At 35.9% G+C, this 18904-nt stretch overlaps 2 long non-coding RNA genes and 1 pseudogene across 4 annotated transcripts; 1 reads left to right on the forward strand and 2 right to left on the reverse strand.

Annotated features, from left to right (window-relative positions):
• Nucleotides 1-1501: 1501 nt before the first annotated feature.
• On the reverse strand, nucleotides 1502-3187 carry LOC117577293 (uncharacterized). 3 transcript variants are annotated; one of them, XR_007955534.1, is made up of 4 exons: nucleotides 2664-3187; nucleotides 2457-2601; nucleotides 2002-2357; nucleotides 1699-1932 (listed from the first exon to the last, which is right to left on the reverse strand). It is a non-coding gene; the product is annotated as an uncharacterized LOC117577293 (long non-coding RNA). The 3 variants fall into 3 exon arrangements; XR_007955533.1 differs by lacking the exon at nucleotides 1699-1932 and adding an exon at nucleotides 1502-1516 and having other exon boundaries at nucleotides 2002-2601; XR_007955532.1 differs by having other exon boundaries at nucleotides 1709-1932; nucleotides 2002-2601.
• A 561-nt stretch (nucleotides 3188-3748) lies between these two features.
• LOC117577241 (probable ATP-dependent RNA helicase spindle-E) lies at nucleotides 3749-9810 on the forward strand (annotated as a pseudogene).
• Nucleotides 9811-17065: 7255 nt separating this feature from the next.
• LOC117577315 (uncharacterized) lies at nucleotides 17066-17562 on the reverse strand. The gene is made up of 3 exons (XR_004573120.2): nucleotides 17532-17562; nucleotides 17264-17475; nucleotides 17066-17200 (listed from the first exon to the last, which is right to left on the reverse strand). It is a non-coding gene; the product is annotated as an uncharacterized LOC117577315 (long non-coding RNA).
• Between the last annotated feature and the right edge of the window lie 1342 nt (nucleotides 17563-18904).

The raw sequence follows: 18904 nt of genomic DNA on the forward strand, positions 1-18904 counted from the left end.
ACAATACATTAAGCTTTTCATTTGAAAAAAAAAATGTTTCCTTTTTACCGTGTTTTTACTTTGAACGCGTACGAATGTCCCGTGCCCATATGTATATTCCCCAAATTTTTTAAAAGTGTACCTCACATACTAGCGAATAATGGGATACCAAGAATTTTGCAATTTTGGGCGTTCCCACTCATATGTACTCATCAGTGCTGCCACCAGATGTGACCAGAGTAAGCAATAATAGAGTAATAGCCTATTTCCACTGCACTAAAAAACCTCGGTTTTTTCGTTTCTCATAAGAAACAAATGTCGGTTCGAACGTAAAAGAACTGAGTCGCAGTGGATATAGGCTAAACTCATTAACAAGAGGCGAAATCAGAACGTATATCGGTAATCGAGCGTGGAAACTAGCCAAATGGTTATAGCGCGCTGTTAATTTGAACAAAAATATACACATTGTGTATGTTCATACGTATGTACATATACATTTACTAACATATGTTAATAACATATGTATATGTACATATATATTATCTATTATACATAATACATTATTCATTCAAGTGTAAGATGAGTCTCTAATAAATCGGCGAAGAAATGTCGTTTTCGTAACGTCATAGCTCCTCGCGGAGTTATGGCGCTTTTAAAACGACAAATCTCCACCGAACAAAAAACGACATATCTCCGCGCGGAGTTATGTCGTTTTTTTGTTTGGCGGAAATATGTCGCGCGGAGATACATATGTTGCTACCCCGAAGCAATATTAACGTAGAACTCTCATTTCAACGAGTGCAACGCAAGTTAATTGATGTTTGAAGTCTGCAAAACAAAAGCAAACATGCATATTGGAAAATGGAAGTGTTAATAAACTGAACTGAAAAGACCGCTTCTAATTGTGCACTTATGCATTTTTTTAAAATTTAGTTTGAAAGAAATAACTTTCTCGGGGCTCCTTTTTAAGCTAGTCACCAGGCAGAACAAAGAGCATTATATATCGTCATTTCCAGGAAATAGTTGCTAAAAACAATGCACGGCAGCGTTTCTAATTAGATTTGGTCTTTTTCTTGTTTGTTTAAGGTTAAAATGTTGATTTATAATATTTTTGCTATCGGATACATTACTTCATTTCGCCGACTTACACATTTTTCAAGACAAAGTCAAATGTCTTGTGTTTTTATTAATAATTCGAAAACGACAACTATTGGAGGCTAGTCTTATTTTCAAAAATTTTTGCAATGTACACACGTAAAAAACATTTTGCAGAATGTATATTTTTGACACAATTTTGTTCGTTTAAAGATGTTTGAATATCACACATGCGATCCTGTATATGCCCATATGTGAGTTTATTACTAACAAATTACTTCAACAACCAAAGGCAAAAATGAGGGGTCAGCATCTCATCTACATCCACTACATGCCGACTTTGACGCAGTTACAAATATCAAGCCATTGAAATACCAAACACAAAAACTGCTGGAAAGGCGTTTCATGGTCTTCCTCAACATGACCATCAATGGAAACTTTGCTGACAAAATGAAAATATATATATGTATATATTTATTTTAATATTCAAATTTAATGAAACTTTAATTTATAGATAGATAGCCTCTTCTTTGGGTTATGTTGTGTTGGAGGTTGACCGGTAAACTACATGTATTCAGAACTAAATTTTCAAGTTAATTTTACTTTTTTGTTATTGTATTTGGTTAACGTATATTATTTTTTATTTACACCTACATACATATGTTAGATAAGTTATCTACAACCATTGTCGTAGTTCAACTAGTTCAACATTCTCATTTCCAACTCACATAACGCGTAGTAGGGCATGCGATTTAGGGGCTTACTAAAAGTCCTTAAATTTGAATTTTGTCGAACAAAGTTTTGAGTCTTTGTTTAGTGCATTCGATGATCAATTGATTTTGCTCGTTTAGTTTAACACTGAAGTAGAAGGAGCCATGGATAGATTATGAAGCGAACAGCTCACGTGGAATTGCATTGCTTACTCACCGGAACACATAATCACTATCTATCATCGATATTGGCGCACATCATGATGCGTCTGAGAACGATTCAAGAAAGTATGGGGGCCTCATCAATATGCTGGTTACTGGCCAGGCGACCGCCGTTCATTTTAGGAACGGACGAGCAATCCAGTAGTCAGGCAATCCGGTTTTGTAATAAACTTGCCGAGATTAACGATTGAATGAATTAACCATAAATCCCCGACCATGAACGCCCAGAATCGAATGCAAATTCATATCAAACTTTGAGTCCAACTTGTACAAGAACATCCGAATTCAACCAACAGTTATTATGCAGAGTATGTATTTATTGTTACATCTATATAATGTGCAAGCTGTCACCTTTATGAGTAGAAAGAGTGAAAACCAAATGATGTGAACGCGTTGACCGGAACTCGAACCAGGTGTACACCCAAAAAGGACTATTTTTATTGAACATACGTTAATTTCCAATCTGATAATGTATTTTCCATTACATTATTTAAAATCCATGTCTCTGCGTTTCTGCGTATACAGTACTTGGACAAAAGCCAATGTCCGAGGTCAAGCCAATTCTTATTGAAAGAGTAAAGGCATGTTCCTATGGCTGATGCAAAACAAAAAAGAAGAAACGTAATGGATTATAGTTTGTTCCATGTTATTACTTACGCCTACGCTTGCTGCAAATTTGACTTTGGGACCGCTCTCCGGCTTTTACTGTCCTAGGAAAGCATGCCAAGCATGGTGAAGACGAGCGGCTCTGTCAAGATTCTTGTGAGATGAGTGTTTAGATGTTGCTATTTGGCAGCTTATTAGCTACTTATTTGTGATTAAAAATTTAATATCCAGAAGAATAGATACCACTCCAGATTGTGATTTTTGCTCCAAGTTTTGCGCTTGATCTCATATGTTTTCTCTCCAAGCAAGACAGTACGTTAATCTCTGCCCTCTCTACATGTAAGCGTTTTTATTTGCTCCGTCCAGCAGTATCAACAGACTATTTATCCTTTTTCTTCTGTTTTTCTGGCATAATTCAACGTCCCTAAATTATCAGATGACATTATACATTTTTTGCAGTTCTTGTGATATCCCTTTTTCTTGGATTTAAATTGTTCCACTGCCATTCCATCAGTTATTTTGCCTTTTGTCTGTTCAGCCTGCTTCTTTTGATTTTTATCTCGTGCCAGGTCACGTTGATTCCGCCTGAAAGTAATAAATTAATAAAGGTTGAAATAAACTTTCGATTTTTATATGCACGCATGTGTACATGTGTACATGCAGCAATGCATTTACTAACATCGAAACGAGGGTATAGGTTAGAAGCGCACCACATACATATACACATAACTAGTAGTTGCTAGTATTTTTAACCGATTTATATTGAAAAATATAAAATACTAATGAAATTATATAAATATTGGGAATATTTACTTTGATTCCAAAAGCAAAACTACATTGACAGAATCCTCACTGTACAACAATAGAATGAATGAGAACATCAATTTTAGATTTGTATTTTTTATTTATTTGTTAACATCAAATGGAAAAATAATTCTGAATTGAGTACTGTCACGTTCAATGAATTTGTATGTTATGCTGTGTTTGCCATCCAACGAATTAACATTTTGACAGCTGTTATTAACAGCGATAAGTTTCCATTTACAAAATAGTTTCAAATTATAAAAATAGTATTTTCAGTAGCAGAAGCGTTACACATTTTTTAAATATATCGTCAACATTTAAATTAATTTTAAAGATATAATTTAATTTTAATAGAATTAAAAATATTTAGATATTGGAGCGAAAAAAATCGATAGTTTATAGACAGCTAGTCCGTTTACTGCGAATATTTTAGTCTGTGTTGGTAAACGCTGTCTAACTAATGAATATATCGATATTTTGAGGTGCTTTTTTCATTTACCGGTTAACCGCTCTGTTGCATACTAGTTTTATTTGAAGTGAACGCTGAAACTTAATGTCAGCATGGACTCCGATTTTTCAAAGGAATTCAAGCGAGGAACCGCTTTACAAGGGTGTATAACTGGCGATCCCAAAATTCTAGCCGTGGAGACTAAAGACTCCAATCCGATTAAACGCAAAATGGTTGGCACGGATTATGTGAATGAAATCGTTGAGAAAGAAAAGAACTCATGAAGAAAGTAAGAAAAAAAGTTTATACACGATGTGTGTATGTATGTATGTTAAAATTGAATGAGTGTGGGTACGGCGAAGTAAATGAATGGGAATTTGAGACATCTTTCAAGAATATATGTACATGTATATATATGTATGTTGACTTTACAGATGGATGATGACAAGAACAACTATTCAGTGCGCAATAAAACACTTAATGATTTGGATAGTGACGACGATGACGGCGAAATGGAAGAGCAGCCTCGCGTGCGCTCTGATGAAGCCTACTATGAGAAATATCACTTCGATTTAAATCGGGACAAGAATTTGCCCATATATGCACATTGTGGAGAAATTATGGCCGCCATTAATGATAATCCGGTGGTTATATTAAAGGAGAGACGGGCTGTGGTAAAACTACACAGGTATGCTTTTTAATTTATATATGGATTAAATATTCTATGCAGACCTCTGATTTTAACGAAAATATTCTGAATATCAATAAAGATCTTTGTGGGCGCAGATGAAGTGCGTATGCCGTATCATATGCGTGTTGTAAGATTCCTCAAGTCGGCAGAGTTGCTTATAAATCGCTTGGCAGTTAAGCTCTTCGTTGAGATTGACTCTCTTTGGCTTCAATTGATGTTATTGGAGTCCATTGCTTTTTGCTGTCTTCAGGGTTTTCCAAAATTTCACAAGCACCAAGAAATGCATTCTCTTGTACGAATTGCTAAAAGTAAAAGCTTCTTTGGGAGTTGTGCTACTCAAAGGGTGCGTGATATACATAGTTTCTTGACAAAACAGACAAGCGGGTCCCAAGTTTGAGATGAATGGAATAAATTATATGCATGCAATTCGTTGAGTTTCCTTCACCGTTAGCTCGCCATCAGCAGGCAACTCTCTTCCGTAAGATGCAACACCGCCAATGTTGTCTCAATCATCTCGATGTGGTTGGTCTGCACTGAGTACATGTGTTTTGATTGTATTTCTTTACAGCATGATGAGAACAGCTTCAACTTGTCATTGGTACCGTCCAAGACGTTGCAACTTGCAACAACTGACATTAATTTCATGAATTTTTATTTTAAATTTCTAAGATTTTTTTAACCATTACATACTGTAGAGTATCTTCGTTTATACAGAAAATGTGTGTAACCGTATTAAGTATATATTTGATCATAGTCATTTATGTATATATATTGCAGTGTTTTGCTTTTATTAATAATAGGTGTCGGGAGTTTAATTTGTTTTTTTTTTCCAACAGGTGCCGCAGTACATATTGGATGAAGCTTTCAAGAGGCGCGAATTCTGTAAAATTGTTGTAACACAGCCACGACGTATCGCTGCCATATCGATTGCCAATCGTGTTTGTCAGGAACGGCAATGGCAACCAGGAACTGTGTGTGGATATCAAGTTGGCCTACACCGTCCCGCTAATATGGAGGACACTCGCTTATTGTATTGTACCACAGGTGTATTGTTGAATAATCTCATTAATCAAAAGACACTCACACACTACACTCACATTATCTTGGATGAGGTACATGAGCGGGATGAGGACATGGACTTTTTGTTGATTGTTGTACGCCGACTGCTGGCACTGAATTCACGTCATGTCAAAGTCATCCTGATGTCTGCCACTATTGATGCTAACGAGTTCTGCAAGTATTTTGCTAGCACTTCGTGGATACCACCCGTGGTTACTGCTAGTCATGGCCGCAAATATCCGCTAGTTAAATTCTATAGAGATCAGTTCAAGAATATTCATTGCAAGGATGAGCCCCAACAGCGGGAACCAGGTATATCACCAGATCGCTATGGCGATGCCATTAAAATACTTTTGGTGATTGACAACATGGAACGCAAGGCGGTTGGGACATCCCGACAAACCTATGAGGAGTCGAAGCGCACAGGAGCAGTGCTCATTTTTTTGCCAGGCATCCATGAGATTGATACTATGGCCGAGCATATTAAACAAGTAATGGGAGAAAAGTAAATAAATTAACTTAATATTTTATTATCCGTTAACTGATTGATTTCACATTCACAGTCCCAGTACTGAAATTACAATTGTGCGATGCCATTCGTTGTTGTCGCCCGAGGCTCAAGCAGAAGTCTTTCAACCACCTCCCGTTGGCCATCGCAAGGTGATACTGACTACAAATATTTCGGAGAGCTCTATAACCGTGCCAGATGTATCCTATGTCATTGACTTTTGCTTAACCAAAGTGCTACATACCAACTCTGCATCGAATTTTAAAAGCCTTCGCTTGGAGTGGGCCTCCAAAGTGAATTGTCGCCAACGAGCTGGACGTGTTGGACGTTACGAAGTGGTCGTGTTTATCGTATGGTCACAAAGGACTTTTATTTAAATGAAATGAAAGAGTTTGGAGTCCCCGAGATGCTTCGATCGCCACTTGAGAATTCGATACTAAAAGCCAAGGAACTTGACATGGGTAGCCCAACTGAAATTCTGGCCCTAGCGATGTCGCCACCAAATCTATTCGACATACACAACACGGTCCTCTTGCTGAAGGAAGTTGGAGCCCTTTTTACAACGGTTGATGGAGTTTACGAGGATCTCGACGCGCGATATCACCCATGGGGTCGCATTATGACACGTCTCCCCCTAGACGTGCGTTTGAGCCGCCTTATTATAATTGGTTACGTATTTAATTGCCTCGACGAGGCTATTATCATGGGTAAGTCACGAAAGGTCACGACATTTTATTGAAGATTGAGAGAAACAAGGTCGTGTCCGAATTTGTCTCATAGCTGCTGGCATGTCTGTTCGTGGATTGTTTCTCACTGAAAGACGAGGACAAAATGAAGCTTTTTGGATGCGCTACGCTTTCTCCGATGGTTCTGGGTCGGACATGATTGCTGTATATCGCATGTACAAAGTTAGTAAAGTCTCTTAATATACACGCAAAGTATTTGACTGTAAAATTTATGAATTTGGGATCTTTTTAGATGTATCTGAACATATGTCAGGACAGAATGCAAAAGGATTCGGAACACCAATGGGCTCGGCGGTTTTGTGTTTGTTTGCGTTCTCTTCGAGAGATGCATTTGATGGTACAAGACCTGCAGCAACGCTGTACTTCTATGTATCTACAAAACATGCCATCTAGTGCTTGCAAGTCTTGGAATGATCGTCAAAAATCCATAGTTTTGAAAGTAATCATTGCCGGCGCATTTTATCCCAATTATTTCATGCGCGCCGATAAAGCAAACGAGGACTACGATAGCAACATATACCGAGCTATTAATGGCAACGATCCTTGTCGCACTGTCTACTTTACTAAATTTGAGCCACGGTATATGGGTGAATTATATACTCGACGGATTAAGGAATTATTTTTAGAGGCAAAAATTCCGGCCAAGAAAATGGATGTTACATTTTCGCATGGTTCTGAAAAGATATTTGTAACATTTAAAGAGGATGACGATGAATATAATTACATGAATCCCATTCATGTGCCGGGACGCGTCGCGACCGAGGTTTACAAGGCTGTTAGAATGCGTCTAAATAATGCATATCGCCCTCTTCACGTTTATAGAGTAAGATAACAGTACAATTCGCTTTAATTGATAATATTTTCTAAATGAAATGTCCATTTTTCATGAAAATGTTAGCTATATTTCTAAGGTTTCGATTCTTTAATCATTAAATTTTGATGATTTTTTTTTCAGAAAAACCAGTGCTCTTAAGTATGTTGAACAACACGGATTGGAGTTGTCATTGACAGCACCTGGGTGCCACCATGCAAGAAATGGAATGTTGAGCTACCATCTGTTTTTGACAAGATTGTGGCAGGCAAAATATCGCATGTAAGTGCAAAATCCCGATATATAAATAAACGACACAGTTTTTAACTAATAAATACGAATCATTTTTGTTTTTGTAGATTGTAAATTGTAGCAAGTTTTACTTTCAACCAAATGAATTGTTGGATCGCATCGACAGCATGACTGAACTAATTAATTCACCACAGCACCTTAGCTGTCATGTGAAGAATCCAAGCATTATTACAACGGGCCTGGAGCTTCTGCAATGCATAAGCAACACTTTCAGCGCGCAACTGTCATCAGGGTCGAAACTCAAGCAAATGGGAATCCAAAGTTTTAGTGTGCGCTTCATTGATTACGGTAATACAGCATTATTGGCTATAGATCAGCTGCGAGTGATGCCATATGAGCTGAAATATAAATTAGATCAACTGCCACCGCATATGCTTGAATGCCGGCTGGCTTTGATACAGCCATCGTCATTGTTAGCAACTATAACCGTTGGGATAATGAGGCAGTCGAAAAATGTTGACTACAGTATCAAAGTGCGGAACTATTGAATTGGAGATATACTCATTGGTCAACAACGTCGCTGCTGTATTACTGCATATGCCTGATGGACTACTCAATGACAAACTTGTGGAACGACAATTGGCTCGTCGAGCAGATGAAGATTATATGTCGCGTAAGGATCATGACTTTCGCATACGCAAGCAAGAGGTTGAGTGCCATGTAAGCCATGAGGAAAAACATCACATCAACGAGGATTATTTACGTTCTGCTCAGAACCCAACTGACCAAAACTTGAAGCCACCGCCTCTGAATAAATGCAATCAAACTATAATGCTTAAAGGGCCATACAGTCCACTTGAAACATCTATGTGTTCAATGCTACGCGTCGGCTTATTTAAGACTGTGGTTATTGAGCGAGAATCAGTTAATGGTGTTCTTCTAGATTCCGACCCACAAGATCGTCATAATCAAATGGTGGTGGCAGCGTCTGTTAGTGAAACCGATGGTGATAAGTTGACTGCTCGAGGCACTACTCTTATGCCAAATATTCACGGCTTTTCTGCATTGATGACTATGCTCTTTTGTCCCTCCATGCAAATCAAATGCAATAAGGAACGTACGAAATACGTGTGTATTTTAGCTGGACTTGGCTTTAATCCAAAAACTATGCAATCTCATTTTGAAGAGCACGACATGGTCGTTAATTTGGATGTCGCAGTTCTTGAGGACGATATTCGTATTGTAAATATTATTTTGCAATATAATTGATTTAATTTTAAAATTTTGAAACTTATATTTTAGATCAATCAAATGCGTTACAATATCGACATGTTGTTCTTCCACAGCGACCCTAATCAACTGCCCACCGCTAGAGATGAGGGTCGTGCTACTATTTTTAATCAACTGCAATCTTTGCTTACACGGTCTTTATAAATAACTATCAATTGTTGCGATTCTTTTTTAATTTCTTTATTTTGTAGGCTTCTGAACAAAGATCGGAGTTTTATTGAACGTAACCTGTCAAATTCTGATTATGTTTGGGAGGACATGTCTGATTTGGAACCTGCCGCCGAACCGTTTGGCAAGCGAGCCATATTGCCCATACATTGCTATTACGAACTCGAAATCGAGAATATGAGTAACTTGTTGGCCTTACAAGCGAATTGCAAACAACTTTACGAGTGGCGCAACTTGTAAGTATTTATACGCCTTGAGTATTTACCTTACAAATAATTAACATATTCAATCATTTTGTAGTCGAAGAGATATGTCAATGCTGCAATGCAAATTGTGTAACGTAATGTTAGAAAGCGTCACCCAATTGCGCTTGCACTTGCTTACCCAACTACATCGCGATCGGGAAAAGCAGATCGGATGAAACCTCTGTAAAAATGCAGTTTATTAAATTTAATTTGAGGTTCATCCATTATGGACCTTTGTATAATTTAAATTACGATCTGATCTAAAAATGTGCCTTCTAGAATTAAAGCAGTTTTATATTGCAAAATATGTGCTTTAATTATATAATCATTATTTTTATTTGCATATGTAGCCTATGATAAGGTCATTTGAGTTTTACAAAAATTCTTTAGTGATGTAAAACAACTACAATTAATAAACACATTTTGAGTATGCAAGAAAATCTGAATCTTAAACTTTCATTGGACCCCAAGAGTTCTATAGTACTAGTACTAGCCAGCGTTGATTTAATATTCATATGTGTTAGTTAATGTTATTGTGTTTTCTCAACTTCACCAAATTCTTAAAACTAACATTTAATGATATGTCTCCCGCTGCAAAAAGATCAGCAATGGCATAGCAATATATCTCCGCTGGCTAAAAATTTTCGAGCGGAGTTATGTCGTTTTTTTTTGCGGAGATATTTTGTTTTTTTTGTTCGGCGGAGATATGTCGTTTTAAAAGCGCCATAACTCCGCCGTGAGATATGACGTTTTTGTAAACGACATATCTACGCGATGAGATATGACGTTTCAAGGCGACATATCTCAGCGCGGAGTTATGTATGTCTCTATGAAAAGTTATATCTCCGCCGATCTTCCACCTTCCAATAGAATAAATTTAATGTGTTTATACCCGCTACCCATAGGGTAGAAGGGTATTATAACTTTGTGCCGACAGGAAATGTATGTAACAGGTAAAAGGAGGCATCTCCGACCCTATAAAGTATATATATTCATGATCAGCGTCAACAGCCGAGACGATCTAGCCATGTCCGTCTGTCCGTCTGTGTGTCTGTATGTCCGTCCGTCTGTCCGTATGAACACCTAGATCTCAGAGACTACGAGAGATAGAGCTATAATTTTTTTTTCGACAGCATTTGTTATGTTTGCACGCAGATCAAGTTTGTTTCAAATTTTTGCCACGCCCACTTCCGCCCCCGCAAATCAAAAAAATCGAATAACAAGCGTAATTTTAAAGCTAGAGTTGCAAATTTTGGTATATATAATAATAACTATAGTAGTTATGATTCCTGATTTGGATTTGATTTGAATTTGGTTGCGATCAGATAAAATTTGTCGAAGTTATAAAAAGAAATACTTTGTATGGGCAAAAACGCCTACTTAGAAGGGTCTTAGTTACTTTGGCTGACAATCTGGTATATTGAGCCGTCTATGGTATATTTTGAATGCGGTACTATATTGATATACCAAATATACCATTCGGTATATTTTTAGTATTTTTTAAAGTATTTTCGGTATATTTTCAAAATGATACCGCAATATTTTGCCTTTATTAAAAATGGGTAGCGGGTATCTCACAGTCGAGCACACTCGACTGTAACTTTCTTACTTGTTTTAAATTAATTTCATACTGAAAGTTGAATGGAAAATCTTAATAACTTAACGATAATATAATCAATTCCTTAAAAACGCAGTTTCCCACAAGTCTTTATTTAGTATGTATATGGATAATTCCTTTACAGTGCACTGCAGTGAAAATAACATAAGTTGAAACAATTTTAAAAATAAGTGAATGTTATTCTTAAAGTATTAGATAAGCACTATATTTAGAGCTAAGATTGATTTGAGGTACTTATTCTGTCTTACGATAAAATATATAAATTCGTTATGCAATTATCAGAAAAGAAAACAAAACAGAAAAGAAAATTCAAAAACCATTCTTAGCTCTAATTAAAGTACTAATCTAGAGCTATAAGAGTAACCTTTTCTTATTTTTAAAATTGTTTCAGTTTATGTTATTTTCAATGTAAAGAGTCTCGCACGAATGGATTAAGGATCAAAATGTGGACTTGCTCGAATGGCCCCCATATTCACCTGACCGTATAATGAAAAACGTATGGGGGTTGCTATCGCGCAAGGTATATGAAAGAGGCAGCCAATTTGATAGCAAAACAACTTTAGTTGCGGCAATTCAAACGGACTGGACAACAATTTCGCTGCAAACACTCCAAAATTTGTATAGCTCGCTTCCCGATCGTTTATATGAAGTTATATCGAAAAACGGCGGATTCACTCATTATTAAACTTATTAAAAATTACATTAGAAATGTACTTAAGTATAAGCCAAGTGCTTATAAGTTACTTATATAATATGAATTTTTTTAGGTTGAACCTATTCAGATGAACGAAAAAAATCATTGATTTTGTTAAGCTTTCAGAAGAAAAAATAAGTAAGGAATAAATAATATGTTTTTGAAAAAACTTTTTCAGATTTAAATTTTAATATGATTTAAGAATTAAAGAAAAAAAATATGTAAATCGGAAAACTGGTGTAGGAATTATAGATAAATTTCTACCGCTGAGATGATGAACCTATTCAGTTGAGCGGCAGTATATTTATAGAAAATTTTTCAATGTAATAGAAAAAACGGAATTGGCGTGTGTGAAAAATTTTCGCTGATTCGCTTTGCCAATGCATATACACAAAGCAAAAAAAGTCTGCGTACAAACTCAACGCGCAACTTTGATGTTAAAATAAAAATAGTTGTATTGAAGATATTGGCTTCATTTTTTTTTTAAATTAACAACATATCTATTATGAAAACAAGTAAGAAAGCTACAGTCGAGTGTGCTCGACTGTGAGATACCCGCTACCCATTTTTAATAAAGGCAAAATATTGCGATATCATTTTCAAAATATACCGAATATATTGCAAAAATACTAAAATATACCAAATGGTATATTTGGTATATCGATATAGTACACCATTCAAAATATACCATAGACGGCACAGTGTACCAGATTGTCGGCCAAAGCAACTCAGACCCTAGTAGTAGGCGCTTTTGCCCATACAAAAGTATTTCTTTAATAACTTCCACAATTTTTATCTGATCGTAACCCAAATTTTCAGGAATCATAACTACTATAGTAATTATTGTATACACCTGTGTTGCGCTGAAGAAGATTCTCATATCACCCGTCAGTAAAGCGAAGCGCTTTGAAATGCATCCAAGAGCCTTTAGCCTTTTGGAACAAAGTTCTTTTCAATTATTGGAGCAATTTGACATAAAAGGGCGAAAATTTGAGTGGCGCGAACCTGGCACAGCCCTTGATGTGCGTAACCTTGCGCCAACAGTTAAGTACGGCGGTGGCAGCGTGAGCAACACAGGCATGAAAGTCCTACTTTTTGGAAATTTTTCGGATTGTTTTATCATGTAAATCCTTCTTATAGTTCTCATTTATGTCCTGACCAATTTTTGCGGCAGTTGACCCAGGATTACGCCTCACCGACATCAAAATCTCCCGCTCTTCTCGATCGGTCAGTTTTGGAGGCCTACCAGAATGTGGCTTTGATTGAACTGTGCCGGTTTGATTCCAATTTTTTTTGGACTTTTTTAATCATAGAAATGCGTTTTAAAACAAATTCGACAATTTCCCGCTGAGATTTCCCTTTTTGGTCCAGTTTGACGAACGGTTTCCTCCCTCGGGAGCAATTTTGGATGAGTGGATCGAAATACCACCAGAATTCACCAAAAATTGGTTTAATAAATGCCAAAACACTTGATTGGCACAATAAACCTTCCTATTTATCCTACCTCGTACTAATTTTTGTAATGTTTTATTAATAAATGGCTTTTTTTTAAACTAATTTAAGTTTGTACGCAGACTTTTTCTGATTCGAAAACAGGTGTATTTTTGGTTTTTTGATTTTAATTAAAAAAGTTGCTGATGGAAATAATTGGAGACTGGTTATATTTTTTCATAATAGATATGTTGTTAATTTAAAAAAAAATGAAGCCAATATCTTCAATACAACTATTTTTATTTAACATCAAAGTTGGGCGTTAAGTTTGTACGCAGACTTTTTTTGCTTAGTGTATATGCATTTGCAAAGTGAAGATCAGCGAAAATTTTTCGCACACGCCAATTCCGTTATTTCTAGTACATTGAATAAATTTCTATAAATATATTGCCGCTGAACTGAATAGGTTCATCATGTGTGTGGTAGAAATGTATCTATAATTCCTAATCCAGTTTTCCGATTTACATAAATTTTTTTTTCTTTAATTCTTAAATCATTTGAAAAAGGTTTTTTTCAAAAACATATTATTTATTCCTTATTTTTTTTTTAAAGCTTAACAAAATCAATGATTTATTTTTTTTTTAAAGCTTAACAAAATCAATGATTTATTTTCGTTCATCTGAATGGGTTCAACCTGAAAAAATTCAAATTATATTTTTCATATTTTTGGCACTTGGCTTTATGCTTAAGTACATTTCTAATGTAATTTTTTAATAAGTTTTAATAATGAGTGAAACCGCCGTTTTTCGATATAACTTCATATAAACGATCTATACAAATTTTGCAGTATTTGCAGCGAAATTGTTGTCCAGGCCGTTTGAATTGCCGCAACTAAAGTTGTTTTGCTATCAAATTGCCTGCCTCCTTCATATACCTTGCGCGATAGCAACCCCCATACGTTTTCCATTATATAATATTAAGGTCAGGTGAATATGGGGGCCATTCGAGCAAGTCCACATTTTGATCCTTAATCCATTCTTTTACCACCTTAGTTTATGAATAGGAGCGTTATCTTGCTGGTAAGTCCATTAAATAACTTGAAAAATATTGGAGTAATAAGGAAACGCTATCTGTATTATAGATTTGTAGGTTTCTGCCCTCATTTTGGAAGTAACAAATTGCAGGTCACAAGTGCTAAAGACTGATACCGACCCCCAAACCATTACGCCTCCTTCACAGCTAAGGCGACGGTTCAGGAAATGCTCTTCCCTTTCGAAGATCGTGATAGTAATAATTGTATCCATCGGTGCCGTCCAAATTAAATTTTTTTTTCGTCGGAAAAAAAAAACTTTCTGCATTCGCTCGTCTAGCTCATGTGCTCACGCGCAAAGAGCAGTCGTGAAGCTTTATGTGCATCATTTAACGGTGGTTTTTTTTTTAAGTTTCACTCGTTTTAGATGATCAGCCGACAAAATCATTCTTTTAACTGTTGACACACTAGCTTTAATTTTGGGTGCTAAGAGATGCGAGTTGGTCGCAGCTCGCACAATATGCCTCCTGTCTGCCGCAGAGGCGTGTTTGACTCCGCCTTTCATGTTTTTGCCCATATTCTAATTTGTTTCTCAAAAAATTACTCACAACATTTTGGCTTCGTCCAATTTGCGATGGCTCGCAAAATCGCTCAACAAATTGGACGAAGTACCACTTTCATGAGAGGCTTCGATTTGGCCTCTTTCATATTCGATAATTGTTCTCCGCGTCCCATTTTAAGAAATATATTAATTTAAAGAAAATATTGTTATTTACTCCAAGTGACCCACAAATTTAGATAAAAAAATAAACAAATTAAAATGATGAATGAATGATATTGCATATGTGTGCCGTTTAAAGGATTGTAAAGCACGGGTTTATTTAAGTGCAGATAAGGCTCGCGTTTTTTTCCAATCCTGAGAAAATAAAGCATATTCATGGACCACAAGGCCATGAAATGGAAAAATCGATGTGCTGTCGGAAATAAAAAATAAAATTGTTAAAACTAATTCCGACGACACCAAAAAAATATTTGATGATGTTTCTCGCGAGGTAAGTACACATACACGTACGCATACATACAAGAATTAGTATTCATATGTACATATATATGTGGTATGTTTTTATGTATGTATGTACATTTATTCAAAAACATGACGGGTGTGTGTGTATGTTTTATTCAGGAATTGATATACATATTTCAATTTAATATTTTTTGTTTCGTTTTATAATAATTTAGAAAAACAAACGGTGAAACGCACTCTACAAAGAAAAACACAACCCTTTCTTCCAAAATCACCAATTACTCCAGAGGATGTGCGCGATGCTTTTAATGATGAAAATATCATGAACCGTTAGATTAGTAAGAATAATTCTGTCAGAGAATTGTCCATATGTATAATATAATATAAGTTGAATTGATTTATATAAAAATTAAGAAAAATAATAATACATAATATATATAACATAATAATACATAATTCCATGACGAAATTATTGTCCGTGCGAGACTCTTTACATTGAAAATAACATAAACTGAAACAATTTTAAAAATAAGAAAAGGTTACTCTTATAGCTCTAGATTAGTACTTTAATTAGAGCTAAGAATGGTTTTTGAATTTTCTTTCTGTTTTTGTTTTCTTTTCTGATAATTGCATAACGAATTTGTATATTTTATCGTAAGACAGAACAAGTACCTCAAATCAATCTTAGCTCTAAATATAGTGCTTATCTAATACTTTAAGAATAACATTCACTTATTTTTAAAATTATTTCAACTATATATATTTTCACTGCAGTGCACTGTAAATAGTCTCGCACGGGACAAATTCCGTCATGGAATTACCCATATACTAAATAAAAGACTTGTGGGAAACAGCGTTTTTAAGGAATTGATTATATTATCGTTAAGTTATTTAAGATTTTCCATTCAACTTTCAGTATGAAATTAATTTAAAAACACATTAAATTTATTCTATTAAAAGGTGGAAGATCGGCGGAGATGTAACTTTTCATAGAGACATACATAACTCCGCGCTGAGATATGTCGCCTTGAAACGTCATATCTCATCGCGTAGATATGTCGTTTACAAAACGTCATATCTCTCACGGCGGAGTTATGGCGCTTTTTAAAACGACATATCTCCGCCGAACAAAAAAAACGACATATCTCCGCAAAAAAACGACATAACTCCGCTCGAAAATTTTAGCCAGCGGAGATATATTGCTAAGCCATTGCTGATTTTTTTTGCAGCGGGAGACATATCATTAAATGTTAGTTTTAAGAATTTGGTGAAGTTGAGAAAAACACAATAACATTAACTAACACATATGAATATTAAATCAACGCTGGCTAGTACTAGTACTATAGAACTCTTGGGGTCCCAATGAAAGTTTAAGATTCAGATTTTTCTTGCATACTCAAAATGTGTTTATTAATTGTAGTTGTTTTACTCACTAAAGAATTTTTGTAAAACTCAAATGACCTTATCATAGGCTACATATGCAAATAAAATAATGATAACTTATATAATTAAAGCACATATTTTGCAATAAAACTGCTTTAATTCTAGAAGGCACATTTTTAGATCAGATCGTAATTTAAATTATACAAAGGTCCATAATGGATGAACCTCAAATTAAATTTAAATAAACTGCATTTTACAGAGGTTTCCATCCGATCTGCTTTTCCCGATCGCGATGTAGTTGGGTAAGCAAGTGCAAGCGCAATTGGGTGACGCTTTCTAACATTACGTTACACAATTTGCATTGCAGCATTGACATATCTCTTCGACTACAAAATAATTGAATATGTTAATTATTTGTAAGGTAATACTCAAGGCGTATAAATACTTACAAGTTGCGCCACTCGTAAAGTTGTTTGCAATTCGCTTGTAAGGCCAACAAGTTACTCATATTCTCGATTTCGAGTTCGTAATAGCAATGTATGGGCAATATGGCTCGCTTGCCAACGGTTCGGCGGCAGGTTCCAAATCAGACATGTCCTCCCAAACATAATCAGAATTTGACAGGTTACGTTCAATAAAACTCCGATCTTTGTTCAGAAGCCTACAAAATAAAGAAATTAAAAAGAATCGCAACAATTGATAGTTATTTATAAAGACCGTGTAAGCAAAGATTGCAGTTGATTAAAAAATAGTAGCACGACCCTCATCTCTAGCGGTGGGGCAGTTGATTAGGGTCGCTGTGGAAGAACAACATGTCGATATTGTAACGCATTTGATTGATCTAAAATATAAGTTTCAAAATTTTAAATTAAATCAATTATATTGCAAAATAATATTTACAATACGAATATCGTCCTCAGAACTGCGACATCCAAATTAACGACCATGTCGTGCTCTTCAAAATGAGATTGCATAGTTTTTGGATTAAAGCCAAGTCCAGCTAAAATACACACGTATTTCGTACGTTCCTTATTGCTTTTGATTTGCATGGAGGGACAAAAAGAGCATAGTCATCAATGCAGAAAAGCCGTGAATATTTGGCATAAAAGTAGTGCCTCGAGCAGTCAACTTATCACCATCGGTTTCACTAACAGACGCTGCCACCACCATTTGATTATGACGATCTTGTGGGTCGGAATCTAGAAGAACACCATTAACTGATTCTCGCTCAATAACCACAGTCTTAAATAAGCCGACGCGTAGCATTGAACACATAGATGTTTCAAGTGGACTGTATGGCCCTTTAAGCATTATAGTTTGATTGCATTTATTCAGAGGCGGTGGCTTCAAGTTTTGGTCAGTTGGGTTCTGAGCAGAACGTAAATAATCCTCGTTGATGTGATGTTTTTCCTCATGGCTTACATGGCACTCAACCCTCTTGCTTGCGTATGCGAAAGTCATGATCCCTTACGCGACATATAATCTTCATCTGCTCGACGACCCAATGTCGTTCCACAAGTTTGTCATTGAGTAGTCCATCAGGCATATGCAGTAATACCAGCAGCGACGTTGTTGACCAATGAGTATATCTCCAATTCAATAGTTCCGCACTTTGATACTGTAGTCAACATTTCGACTGCCTCATTATCCAACGGTTATAGTTGCTAACCAATGACGATGGCTGTATCAAAGCCAGCCGGCATTCAAGCATACGCGGTGGCAGTTGATCTAATTTATATTTCAGCTCATATGGCATCACTCGCAGCTGATCTATAGCCAATAATGCTGTATTACCGTAATCAATGAAGCGCACACTAAACTTTGGATTCCCATTTGCTTGAGTTCGACCCTGATGACAGTTGCGCGCTGAAAGTGTTGCTTATGCATTGCCAGAAGCTCCAGGCCCGTTGTAATAATGCTTGGATCTTCACATGACAGCTAAGGTGCTGTGGTGAATTAAATTAGTTCAGTCATGCTGTCGATGCGATCCAACAATTCCTTTGGTTGAAAGTAAAACTTGCTACAATTTACAATCTACAAAAACAAAAATGATTCGTATTTATTAGTTAAAAACTGTGTCGTTTATTTAT

This window comes from Drosophila albomicans, unplaced genomic scaffold, assembly GCF_009650485.2.
Source record: "Drosophila albomicans strain 15112-1751.03 unplaced genomic scaffold, ASM965048v2 utg000142l_pilon, whole genome shotgun sequence".
NCBI lineage: Eukaryota > Metazoa > Arthropoda > Insecta > Diptera > Drosophilidae > Drosophila > Drosophila albomicans.